Source organism: Numida meleagris, chromosome 8, assembly GCF_002078875.1.
Source record: "Numida meleagris isolate 19003 breed g44 Domestic line chromosome 8, NumMel1.0, whole genome shotgun sequence".
Taxonomy (NCBI): domain Eukaryota; kingdom Metazoa; phylum Chordata; class Aves; order Galliformes; family Numididae; genus Numida; species Numida meleagris.
The window spans coordinates 6,991,934-7,006,243 of record NC_034416.1 but is presented as its reverse complement, the minus strand read 5'-3'; positions in this window follow the sequence as shown (position 1 = coordinate 7,006,243).

The following is a 14,310-nucleotide window of genomic DNA, read 5'->3' as shown; positions in this document are numbered from 1 at the left end:
ATAACTGTCGAATTTCACAGAATGAACTGTAGTAATCTTACTCATGAAGAACATCATTCTTCTTGAGATAGATGAGAGAATGTAAAATTTTACCATTAAAAAAAGCTCATTTGAAGCTTTATTTTCAGAGGGCATTCGTTACTTGTTGGAAATGCACCACAAGCAAAAGCAACATGCACAGTCTATTTTTACATACCAAAAATTCTAAGAATTTGTTCATTCTCAGAAACAAATTAGAGAATACTGCAAAGAAAGTTAATGTGCTGTACTCTGTGTCATAAAAAGACACAGGGATAAGCATATTTATATTAAAACGGGAAAAAATAATAGATTTTAAAATTATATTAGATGTATTAGAAAAGGAAAAAATACGAAGCTGGCTGAAGCAAACATTTTGTATAATTTTTTTCCAGGATATAATTCACATTGTTGATGCCTTTTTTGTGACTGTAGGTTCTTTTTTATGCCTCTGTTATTGAATTATTGTCACTAACTCCATGTTTTTCAGATATCTGTTTTGTCACTTGTAAATATTAAGTTAGAGCAAAAATGATTGTTTCTTCTTCTTATGTTATTTTTCTCTTATTTCTTTACGTTGAAGCTCTGACATGTAAAATATTTTCCTCAAAAAATCTTAAAATACTTTTCTTGACAATACTTGCAGGACATATTTTGTTAAATTCTCCATTTAAAGATAACTCAAATTTTACTTTGTAAATTGTGTTCCTGCATCTAAAAGAAGGAAAGACAATAGTAGAGTGAAGGGCAAATTTATTCTGAGCATCCAAATCTGTTGAGGAGCTATCAAGGGAAAAGCAAGGGAAAGAATAAATCAGAATCTGGTTTTAAATTCTCCTTACATTTCCTTGGCTAGTTAGTCCAGCATGGTTACAGTGCAATATGGTCTATACTAGATGAAAGGATGATCATAACATGGATGGAAATGAACAAATGCAAAAATCTACACAGCACTTCAAAGCATCTGAGATCCTCAGAGGAATTTTTCTTCACTGGGCAGCTAAGTTTATTTAGTGGGCTTTATATTAATCAAATAATGCTATTGAGCCTGGCTCAATATTGTCTTAGTTTCTAGCTGTATATTTATAAGATATTTACTCTCTGTAAACATTTATTGTTTTCCCCCTTTAATGACATAGGAAAGAAGCCAATAGAAAACAGTGTACTATGGATATCTGAAAGCATATATGCAAAGAGATTAGTATCACAGCCAAAGCTTAGTAACTTAAGTAAAAATTTCAAAATACAAAAGTGCAAAAAACCAAACGAGTTTGAATCTGTCAACTGTTTTTCTTGTGGTAAGCCCTTTGAAAATGAAGTAAAAGACACAGTCTGGATCCTTGACAAATTGAAAGTATTCATCAAAGCTCCAAATGCAAAGCTTACTTGAAGGCTACCTTTACTTATTGCTGAAAATAATAGTCTTATCATCTATATAAAAAGTAATGGCCAGAAAAAAATCTGCCATATGTCATAACAGATAGATAACCTTTTCTCCTTGTGAAGCTGGCCCAAATAAAAACTCTCAGATTTAATCAGAACTGTTTTTTCTCTTCCTGTGTCAGTCAAACCCTTCCTCTTGATAATCAGAACAAAATAGTGTTGAGAACACAAAGTCTGCTTTTGCCTTATTAAGATGAAAAGATTCTGTCGGTTTGATAACATTTGAGATGCAGAGGCTGTTACAAGAACATAATGAATATCAAATATATCTGCAAAAAAGACTTTTTGTCCAGATAAATTCCTGATGAAAAATGTCATTTATTCTTTATTTTCCATCAGACAGGTTTAAAGCCTGCAAATCAAGAATGTAAATCTTTATTTAATGAAAGTATTTAGTTTAGTATTATGTGTGTTGAAATGTGAGCCTTCAATTCAGCTAGTACTCATCTCATCCAATAAATCAAAATTAGAAGATGTTCTTCAAAATTCAAATACAGAATATTCTATTAGTAAATCTGAATTTACCAACAGATGCCAGAATCTTATGGGTAAATCTTTACAAGCCTTAATTCCAAAGCAATGCTGTAATATTTGGACTAGTGTTGATGTAAATATTTATTCTGTTTATTGTTTGCAGAGGAAAAAGGATCTAAGAAGTCATTTTTAATTTATACATCTCAGTAGTATTAAGTTCCATGGGAGAAGAAATCAGATTGGATGTAATGAATTGAAAGTTGTCGTATTTCTTATAATAGTTCAAGACGATCCTTATTTTATTTGAAGGTAGAAAATGAGGGTTATTAGCTTGTTGATAAGTGTTTAATTGGTTTCTGTTTATTTCTGCTTTTATCTAGCAGTACAACACATCTGATACTTTGTTAAGGGTGTTACTCAAGACCGGGTGTGGGAAGCTGGAACTGTATGTTCCACTACTGGTCAAAAAGAGTACTATGTGGTGGGAATTTGCAAGTAAACGTATTGTAATCTTCCATGGGGATTGTGGAAGATTGTCTTGTGCTGTTTCCATTCCATGATTTGTATGTGGTTTTAGGCTTTGTATGTATTTTCTTTTTGTAATTGTTTTTGCCTTAGCCATATTGTGGCTGGAGATTGAAAGAAAACAAAAAAAAAGGTCAGAGAAGCTTGATAGTAATTTGGTTTTTGAAAGGAAGAGACCAGTTGATCCAGCTTAAATGTTTTCAGCTGGATCAACCAATAACCTCTGAATTAAAGTGGCAAATGCAAACTGCAGAACCATACAGGGAAGCAGTATGCAGGCTGTAAGTGAGAAGAATATAGTTAGAAGGAAAGGTGAATTAATAGGACATACTGTGACAGTATTTTGGGAAGGTATCTTAAAACAGATGGACAACCATGAAAGCAAATGCCCAACCGAGATAGTAAAATAAAACTGAATTTCAGTGCTGATGGTGTTTCTGAAGATGAGTGGAGTTTTCTTGTATGAGTTCTAGTCTGCAACATTATAAAGATGGGAAAACCTTCACACAATAGTATTTTTGCAAACGGAATAGATCGTATTCAGATCTCAATAAGACTTCACCGAAGCAATGAATGTAGTGAATCCCTTAGCCTAATGCAAGTGAATGTTCTGAATTTTTTTGTGGGAAAAATACTGAAAAGCAATGAGGTAATGTTCTGTATTTCTTTTTACTGTCTTTGAGTTACTTAATTCCGTTTTGCAAATAAGAACAGATTGACTGATGTACTGGATCAGAAGATATGTTGTATCATGCCTGGGTACTCGTCTTCAGTGAGCTGAGGCACAAGCTTAAGAAAGGGAGAATAAGAATAGAATAAGCAGAGCTTGGAGCTGTATCATTCACTTAGTATTACATAATGCTTGGTTGTGAAGAAATACATCAGAATCTCATTGTGATTTCTTCCAAGTGTTAGTGCTTTTCCTTCTGAATGACTCTAAGGTAACAGAAATATATTTATGAAGGATTTAGGTTTGAGGTGAAGGAAGAGAGACACACCTAGAAAATCATCCACTGTAGCTGTCTCACATACCTAGAAAAAGCTGAAATGAGTCACTCTCTGTATCTATCTTTTCTCCTTTTACTGTAGGAGGAAATTATATGAGCACTGCATTTTCAGATAACTAAAGATGAGTAGGATGATTTCTGAAATCTAACACAAAAATGATTTTAAAATGCAGGGCTCAAAAAGCTGAGTATTTTTATCAGCTATGACCTTTGGTGCTAGAGGCATACATACTGACTCTGATAGAAACAGCAGAGACAATCAAATGATAGATAATCAATGCAAAAAGACGTTTCTAAAATGAATGGAATTATTTTACTTGGAAATTTTCATTGCCATTTAACATAATTTTAGGCTGATTATTCCACTATTATTATATGTTTTTTAGAAGTTGTTTATACTATTACCAAAATTTACTACATATATGTGAACAGAAATCAAATTATATGATATTTTTGCTCATACTTAAAGAATAAATATTTTATATGCTAGACTATAACAATGATATTTAATTTAATTTATTTGTTATTTAATTTTAAAATAATTTCTCTTCATTACTCTACTTTTGTATGTTTATTTCCATCAGTCTTGTTCACTTCCTTTATTTTTTTACCATAAGCTGCTAAAAGTCCCAGTGTTTTCATTATGTTCATTATTTAAGCATTTAATTTATCAGGATATTTACAAATTAAAAAAAAAAGAAGAAGGATTTTGGAGAACATGTGTTTAGTATATCAGCACACACCTCCATACTGCCAGCAGATAATCTGCAATGGATTCTGGTCCATTCCAATAATCCAAAAAATGTGTCTTAGTAGAAAGTAAGAACTGTTGTCCTCAGCTAGCATTGATAGTGTAATCACTTTCTTGTTTGCAAAGTTCACAGGTGTCAGCATGCATGTTTTTATTTCTTTTGATGGCATTTAACCTTTGCAGAAAATGTCATTCACTCTGATTTCTGACAGTCATCACTATCAAATTCAGTCAATGAAGCATTGGACAGTTTTGTGAGTTTCTTTGGCAATGCATCATTACAAGATAAAGTTCATGTCATGTTGTGAGAGAGAAGTCAGTCAGTATCTTTTTGAGTTTTTTTTCCTATACTGCTATTTAGTAACTTGCAGCAAAACATTTTGCGGAAAGTTCAGTAATTAGCCTATTTTCAGGAAATGCTAGGTGTTTCACTGTATAAATACTACTATCAGAGTCTAAAAGGTGTTAATGGCTTTAAAGAGTTCGCGTTGCTTTTAGACAATGCCACCAAGACCGCTTTTGGAAAAACTGGACTGAGAATAATAATTCATTGGTTTAATAATTGTGAGATAGGACATGGATCAGACTCTGTATCCTGTTTCCTTCTCCCACCAACCTTTGGAAGACTGCAGCGTATTTAAATCTTTATGTGAAAGTGTAGGAATAGAAGATGGAAATAGATTAATGGGAAGACAGGAAGTAAGCACTGTGAGGAGGAGGATTTTATCTAAATTACATTATTTAGATTCCAGAAACTCCTAAAACATCACAAGAATCTTTGAAGCGAGATGAGCTTATTGCTTTGTGCAGCTTTTGGTAATGTCCAGGAATTCTGATGTATGTTAAGCAGTTTTTATTTTGTCACTCCTTTGGAAGAAGTACTATTCAGGGTGAAAGAAATGATGTGGGAAATCTCCACTGTAGTACAATTCTGCCTTTTATCAAAAAAGTCTATTATTCTTTTACTGTTGCCAGAGATATACATCCCAAAGCTCAGAAGCTGCCATCCCATGTCACATTAATTAACACTTTTATTGTGATGCCCACAAGGATTTCAAAGTCTAATTAGCATCTGACAGATGAATGATCTTTTCAGCATAAGTATGGCTCCCATCATGTTGGCATTTACATGTACTGCAGTGGCATGATAAAGCTGCTGATACACTGTGGTATATTTTCAGACTGGAGAGTTTTCAAACCTGGGGCTTCACATGCATTATATAAGAAATAGAAAAAAAAAGTAAAACTGTATTCTAATCTAGTTTCCATTAAGATAATTTGACTAAAAAATATAGAAAATATATTTTAAATAAAAAATGTTCATATAAAATAACATTAAAAATGAACTTCCATTATTGTTTATTATATCATAGAATCATATAATCGCTCAGGTTGGAAAAGACCTTCAAGACCATCAAGTCCAACCACAACCTAACCATACTACCCTAACAAACAACCCACCGCTAAATCATGTCCTTGAGCACCACATCCAAATGGTTTTTAAATACGTTCAGGGATGGTGACTCAACCACCTCCCTGGGGAGCCTGTTCCAGTGCTTCACAACCCTTTCTGTAAAGAAGTTTTTCCTGATATCCAACCTAAACCTCCCCTGACGCAACTTGAGGGCATTTCCCCTTGTCCTGTTATATGTTAATTTTGATTTCATCAAGGCCATATCTTTCATTGATTTTAATGGAAAATAAGAAAGTACAATTATTATTTGATGCTCTATCTCTTTTGCTTTCTGTTGGTTGGGAGAAATAACTTAGTTTTATTGTATGAATAGAAGTCTAGTAAAAATATGTAATAATGAAAATATAGAATGATGCTCCTTAAAATACATTGTATTGCATTATGTGCTCATAACTTGGCACTGTAAAAAAAAAACTACAAGGGTATGAAACTTCAAAAGAAGGAGACCTATGAAATAAGAGCAAATGTTATCAGAGCATAAGATGTCTTGCTAACCTTTAAAAATGAAACGCAGTCCCATGCAATTTTCTTCATTCTTCATTCAAGCAGTCTTTGGCTCTTTAGCAGTAAATGAGGCAGTTGGGTTCTCACTTTATGTGAGTTGAAATGTAATAAAAAATCTTTTTGAAAATCATATTAATGGAGGTTCATTTTCAATATTCCCATTTTTCTTTCATTATCTATGGTTGTGGATCCTTTCATATATATAGGGATAGCTACATGGATATCTCTACCCCTTGCACCCTTCTGTAGATATTTTTTCTTTTTTCTAAATTTTTTTCACATGCTTTGAAATCCGTTTGGAAATCTCTGCTACCCTTTTCTTCCATCCTACCTTGCAGTATTAATATGAGCTAGATTTTTATAGGTTAAAAGTTTAAAATCATCTGTCCTTCACTACACTTTCATGTGTTATATTTTATTTCTTTGCTCAGGGATGAAAGATTGCTATTATTTGATAGGAAAGGATTTATTTGGAGTTTTATATGAAACAAAGCATCTTTGTGTGATCTCAACTACTGAATAACAAATGACAAGTGTATTAAACTAGTAATGAATCTATTTTAATAACTGAATTATTGAAGTTCAGGATCTAGGGTCATAATCTGCTTTTAGCTCACTCTTATCTACTTTCAGAGACTCAAAGCACTGGCACTTGATTATCATAGGGAATGAGTATTAATACTTTACAGTGAATTAGAGGAAACTACACTTGCTCAGTAGATGAAACTGCTGAGTGTCACAGGTAGAGTATGAGATCATTCCTATTCTTCAGAAAATTGCTCTTCTGTGCGTGCTTAAGACAGGCTTTTGAAAGCTGTGCAGGCTAATAATTCTGCTTTCACTAAAGAAGCGTAACCATCTGGGGTAGCAGTGTAAGGTCAATGCACAAAGCTTTACAAAATTCTATCTATCCATTTTCCTTTGAGGTTATCATTAACAAGATAGGGCAATATGACGCAGGGAGGTTAACTGTGAATGCAAGTGTCATTGAAATGGCGAGAATTACATATGACTCCATTACTGTCACTCTTTCATCTAATATCGCATTGATTTAATTTTAAATAATTTTCTTCAGTGTTCTCTACAGTTTGGAGATGCATCCTTTTAGCCATGTGCCAGTCTGGTGTGGAGTACACTGAGAATTACATATATTATTTATGACATCAAATCAGATGATTCTATATGTGTCTGTATAAAGCAGCATTACATTAACTTAGACATAAAATTAAACTCTAATTCTGAAATTGGAAGCAGAAATTACTTCAGTTTTGAGTAATCAGAGAGATGTGTGTGTATATGTATAGTTATTCCACTCGTTTAGAAACACCTCTGGTAAAAGAAGTTAAAATAATTAGGATTTAAGCATTCAAGAATAAAGAAGATGAAAGCCTTCTGTTTATTTATTTACTGCAAATTACATTTATTTACTGGATATCTTTTTTACTAACAGATTAAACTGGATTAAACTAAGGTTAAACAAGACCTCTCTAGCTTGATAGGAGAGTGAGACTTGATGGATCAGTTACCTTGCCATTTGGAGAGGGAGAGAATTGTCAGCATAGGAATGACTATCTGCTTTTTTCACACTGGGGAGATTACTAAGAAGCAGTGGAAAGAAGAAAAAAATTGACTTCCATTTTGGTTGTGCAAGTTATGGTGTATATAAATTTGAACAATACAGATAGATGATTAGTGTGATGTTGAATTCTGCTGGTCACCATCACCAACTGTCTTTAAAAAAGGGCATGCAGAATCTAATGAGCATTTTGTAGAAAATTTTAAGCTTACATAAAAGAAAATGTTACTCAAACAAACAAAAAGAAAAGGGATTCAGTCAAGGTATTTCCTATTATTTTATAGATTGAAAAATGTGGGAGCAAGATTTAGATATCTTTGATGATGAGATATTTTTAAATGTAAGATGAGATTTCTTGATCTGTTTTTGAAGAGAACTTCTATGCTACATTGCTGAAGAATGTACCCTGTCCTGCATCTCTTTTCATTTTGCAGTTCTACATTTAAGGACATGCTAGATTCAGAGGATGTGTTAAGAAGAAACTAGAAATGACTAGTCAGTTTATCTGCAATGTGGTAAATAAACATAGAGCAGCACTGAACTATCTGTTCAACCTTAACACTCAATACTTTATCATGAATGATCACTGTAATGGAAATGCTAAGTCATAGCTTGAACCAGTGATTGAGCATCTGGTGGGAGAGCAAGGCCAACCCAGGGGAGCTCAGGTGTATGCAATGCATCTGAGTGACTGGAGGGGGTGGAGCCAGGATCCACCCCTTCCGAGACCTCATTTAAGGGTTGGCAGTGGGGGCAAGCAAATCTTGCTGGAGATCTCTGCCTGCTTCAGACTTTCTGAAGGTAAGCAGGTTCTTTCCTTTATTTCTGTGCCTAAAGCTGTTGTATTTGAGTAAGTCCTTAGTTGCTTCAGCCTGGAACTTTGCTACTCTGCTGTTATTGCTGCACTTTTTATTGTGTTACAATTACCAACCCATTCACAGAAGAACCTACCTGCAGCTTTTTTTTTTTGATCAGTGTGAATCCCTGAAGTCAGATAAAATACAGTGGTATATTTTTTCTAGTTCAGATATCATAACACTTCACAAGTTGGAAACCATTGGTATTATTTTAACTACATCTAGTGGTTGATAACCCTACACACAGCAAGGAGGTTGGAACTAGATCATCATTATGGTTCTTCTCAACCTAGGCTATTCTATGATCTGGAACACATGCTGAGGCTTAATAGTCCTTAGTCTCCATTAGCTATGTTACGTATCAAGGACACTGTGGGCTCTTTAGAAAGGATTTCAGAGTAATTACCATTCGAAGTTAGCAACCACTTGTTCCATATAATCTGGACTTGTTGCCTATTTTACATATTATTTGAATGAGCTATATCATTTATGAAAGAGTATTCTTAGGTGACCAGTTGAAACATTTTATTAAGTTGAAAGAATTTTTGTTAGTTATCCATTGACAATTCATAGTTTAAGAAAAAAAAATTAAAAAGCAGTATTGAAGTCTACTTTTTGAGATTTGGACTAGTTGGTAATGAATTCTACTAACAACCATATCATCTTTAAATATTTTTGTTAAATGCATCTTGAAATTTTTCCCAGTTAAGCGGAATATATGAAATCTGAAGTTTTCTGTTTCAGTGCTTTGTTTACGTCCTGCTTCTGATTAATCTGTAATCCCACCTTTCCATATTATACCTCTTTGCATCTAAATTCCTGCATAGCAAGGGCTTGAGAATCTTGTGGTCTGTATTATTACATTCACCTGGATTGAACTAGAAAGGGTCTGTTTAAAACTGTTATGCTTACGTTCCATACAAGTAGATACTGATAAAGGATTTACACACAGACAATATGAAACCATTTCTGAGTACTTGCCCTTCAAAACAGACATCTATAAACCAAATCAAAGACCTCTTCTTCACTGTTAGATGATTCTTGCTTGAATTAACTTATATACAGAAGCTGTCTGTAGGTAAAACTGCTGTAAAAGGACATATTACTTTCACCACAGTGGAAGGTGAATGAGGTCAACCGTATGCTGAAGCACATTACTGGCCAGGTCTAATTTCACTCAGAATTAAGTGAGAGGGTATTGCTGTCTCACTTTTGTGTTTTTTTCTGTTGTTGTTTTGCTATGTTAGTTTTTTTGTTAAGCTAGTGTTTTTTCTTAGAACTGCAAGCTCTCATGGACACCAACTGCACAAAAGCAAATTTTTTATTAATGAAACCAGTTGAAATGTATACCTTACTTTCACAGTTCTTCCAAATTAGGAAAGTGTCAGGAAGATGCTTTGCTAAGTGCTTTGCTTCATATCGTTGGTCAATGTGAGATTCCAATCACACAGACGTCTTCTCAAATAGTTAAGCTTTAAAGGACTGTAAAATTAAGGAGTTCAGTAGTGGTTAATTATGTTTTTCTCTCCTTTTTTTAAAAGGCTCAAATGTACAGTCTCTTGCAATCTGACTAGAAGCTCCTCAACTCTTCTAATTCTCCTAACTGTCTTCCTTACTCATAGTAAGGATTTAATGTGGCCTAGTTCTTCTTTTATGTGAGTCAAAACAGAGTACCGTAAGGAATAAATCCAATCCAATATTTTATAGATTATTTAGGCAATAGAGAAGTTTAAGTTTAGTAAAAATGATGAAACCGATTGCCTTAAATGCTGAAAATGTAGAAACTAATTTGCATGTGTAGATACTGGTATGCCTTGGTTCTTCATTCATTCTGCTGTAACAAAAGTAATTCAAAAGAAAATGATATGCTGATTTGACAATATATGGACATTAAAAACCATTTTCCACCTGTTAAACTGTAGACTATGGTGTATAAATACAAATGTAGTAACTTAGTATGTAAAATATCATTGAAGTGTAAAACAATTTAATATAATACTTATTTTGGGAACAATGATCAAGGAACTGTAAAAGGTATGTGCTATGAAACATTCCTTTGCAGTAGGCAAAGGTGGCTGGGGCTCCTTTGTTGAACACTTTGGGGAAAAAAAATCATCGGACAAAGAAAGGAAGCATGAGTTTTAGTTTCATGGCTTAAAGTAAAGAACTGCGATAAACTCCATTCCAACAAAAAAGGAGAATTTTGATATCTGCTAATATTAATAGCATAAACAATGCTCAAAACCTGCTGAATACATTAAATAGCATTTACATTTTTTTCTGCAAGTATTGAAGCTTGTTATTTATTGAAGGCTGCCATTCATTAGAATGAAAAGACAACCGAAAAAAGGATGGGATCTGAGTCTGTTTTCCTTCCCATTTTCCTATTGGTAATAGAAATTCCTGTGAAGCAATAATGCAAAATTTGGCTGTTTGAAAGATCCCGGATGAAAGTCTGAGTCTTCATTCAGACAAGTCTATCTCTTATGTTTCTAGGCTTATTTGCACTCATTGTCAGACATTGTCTGTCAAATTTTCATAATTAAGATAAATCTAAGGAGTTCAACCTCAGCTGAATGATGTTCTCCAAGTTCTGGTTTTATCTACCTGCTTATAAAATAAAGATGATGAATGGATACTGTCCATGTCTTTGTAATAAGTACATGGCAGCTGAGTAGATTAATCTTCATCTTTGTTTTTATTTTGTGAAGTTCATCCACTGCTGTTCTGATAACTTTGATAGTATCTATGCAATCCCACTTTGAGGTTTTATAATCTAGGAAAACTGCAGCTGTATACAACCTTAATTGAAAGTAGGGAAAAAAGCTTTTCTTTGTGCTTTTCTGTACAAGTAGTCACACAGAATCAAGTACCCTAAGCCATACTTAAGGTATATAAAATAAATGCAAATGCACAACCATGTAATTCATAACGTTTAGAACAGGCAGTATGATTGCAGCAGTTCCTAGAGACGTGACAAAATGTGATCTGTTAGGTCTACTTGCATGATGGTTACCTCAAGTTTTTTCTCTGCACTGAGTGGAATGCATGCACAATTTGAATGATGTACTGAAACAATCCACCAGCATAAATTAACACGGCTGAACAGTTATTTTAATTCAAAGTGAGTAGCAGTGTAGTGACATTACATGGTGATTACAAAATCAGGAACATCTCTTAGACTGGCCTTGTATTCTGCCAACCTGGGAAAATGTGTCTCAACCACTCAAGTGAGAAATCTCTAGATCAGTTTTTATTTCAGCTGCAAATAAAAGAATAGTTCAGCTGTACTCAATGAGCAAGTGACTCACATTCAGATTAGGCAGTTGCACACTTGAATTGTTTAAGGGAACTGATCTCTGTCTCATAGTTAAAGTGTAGCTAAGGCCTGGTCCTTAATGTTACATGTAGGAATGTGGCTGATTTAAGAAAACTGATAGTGTTCAAAACAATAGCTATACTTGGTGTCTGGTGGCATCAGTTATAGGTCTGCTTTTTAGAGATAAGTGTTGGAAAGTGCATATCCATGACCTGGCCAGCAGTCCTTGCATAATTTCATGTGAGGTTTTGAAGCTTTGTTAATTTTCATACACCATCTTAAAGATGAAGCACAATAGCTAACATAATCTAATATTTGTAATTTATACACAACAGTGTATTTTGTTTCATATCTCTATTTGCAGAGAAATCATCTGGTAAGTTTCAAAACACTAGTGTACATGTGAGTTATATAAACATACACACAACTTTGTGTTATGTCAGTAAAAAAATTACTGAATATCACAGTGTGATTTAACTACTTTCAGAACTGAGTAATATACTTGGTCAGCTGAGGTCTAGAAAATGTAGTTGGGAATTTAGCAGCTGATGGCTGGAAAACTGAGTGAGGTGATTGTGTTCTGTACTAAGGTTAAAAGTAACCTAATGGCATTTTAATGATCTTACTGAAACCAGAAGGCAACTGCTAGTTTTACTGTCAGAATGAATCATATAACTAAGACTTGATTGAGCAGAGGGACTGACCAGACTTTTCTGACTTTGAAGCTAGTTTATATATCAGTTTTATTTTGAACTGTGTTTTGTTGATATGCCTGCATTCTGTGAATACGTTTTGCCTTAATGCTTGCGGAAGCATCCTTAATTAAAAATGTAAGTGTATGCCTGTGTCATACAGCATTCCATAAAGAAAAGAAGGGAGAAAAATTTTGGCACAGCAGATCAATATGCTCAAACATGCTAATACTGTTCGTATATTCTGTTGTAAATTCACTCACTGCTTTCCTGTTATCAAATATGTTGACACTGCCTAGAGAATGAATGGAGCTCAGTTAACAACATGAAGATTCAAAATGCTTCTCTGGCACTGTTGTTCCAAAGAACAAGAAACAGAATCCCCCTTGCAGACTTCCTTCAGTGCTATTGTGCTTCAGTTAAAAATCTTGCTAAAGCTGTGGTTTAGTGTTGTTTCCTAACTTTTCTGAGTAGTTTCCTTTAGAACATTAAAATATTACATTTTCTCTTAGTTCTGCAGTAACAGGTCCCAATGATCATGTTGGTTTACCCTGTACTCCTTCAGGCAAAGTTCCTAGGGAAATGTTACTTGGATGGAAATGATGAGTAAGAAGTTCTGAACAGGATTAATCATATTTAAATATGTATTTTGAAAAAGCTTTCAATAATAAGCTGCACAGTTGCTGTATTGATACTTTATTTTACGTTTAAGAAAGACCAATGATGTTTAGGGTTGTCTGAAAGAGGAAAACTGTTAATAAGAATTATGTTCTCTTGCAGTTTTCCTGAAGGCGCTTTCTTGTCTAATTCTGTCGTGCTCTAAAAAGTGTAAAATATGTTGTCAGAAACTAAATGAAAACAAGGAGAATCTTTTTTTTTGTCAGTGTAATGTGAGATGTAGTCTTCTGAGAATTTGTAATAAACATAGTGGACCAAAGATTAAAAAGCTAGCAATGGTACAAACAAAAGGTTAAATGGGGTTATCATGAACACAGACAATGAATAATTCATGTGTGTATGTCATCACAGAGCTCAAATAGTTGAAGTGTAGAATCACAGTATCCTGAACCACGGTAATGGCACAGATTATGAATGACCAATAGAGCCATTATGTTGATTTGCTAGCACAAATAAATGAGCTCAGTGCTTATGACTTGTAGGGAGTTAAGCTGGTAGAAGGAAGCATGGAGCATGTCATCAGGTAAACAACTCAGCAGTCTAGCCGTAGCTATGCATCTTACATAGGAGCTCAGAGTCTGGTTTATAAAACTAAATCAGACACTTAATATTTTTATTTTACTTTGTGTAATAATTGGTTTTCTCTGTGGAGCATGATATGAAGGACATTAAATAGCAGTTGGGAGTGAAACAGCGCTAGGCAGACACTGGATAAGTAGTTAGGAGTGACAATGATTCTCTCTAGGGAATCGTGTACAGGGTGTCACCTGCTGGCTACAGCACAAAGGAGCGCCACAAGGAGACTGATAGGAAATAAAAAGCATACAATTAGGAAATAAAAAAGTGAAAATTACTTTGAAACTCAGTAGGGGTGCACAGCAATCTGCTACTCAGAAGCAGATGAAAACTACCTAGGTCAGAATCAAGTCATCCAAGTTCCACATGGCACTACTGATAATGAGTCCATTGCCAGTGAATCAGTCAGTGCAAAA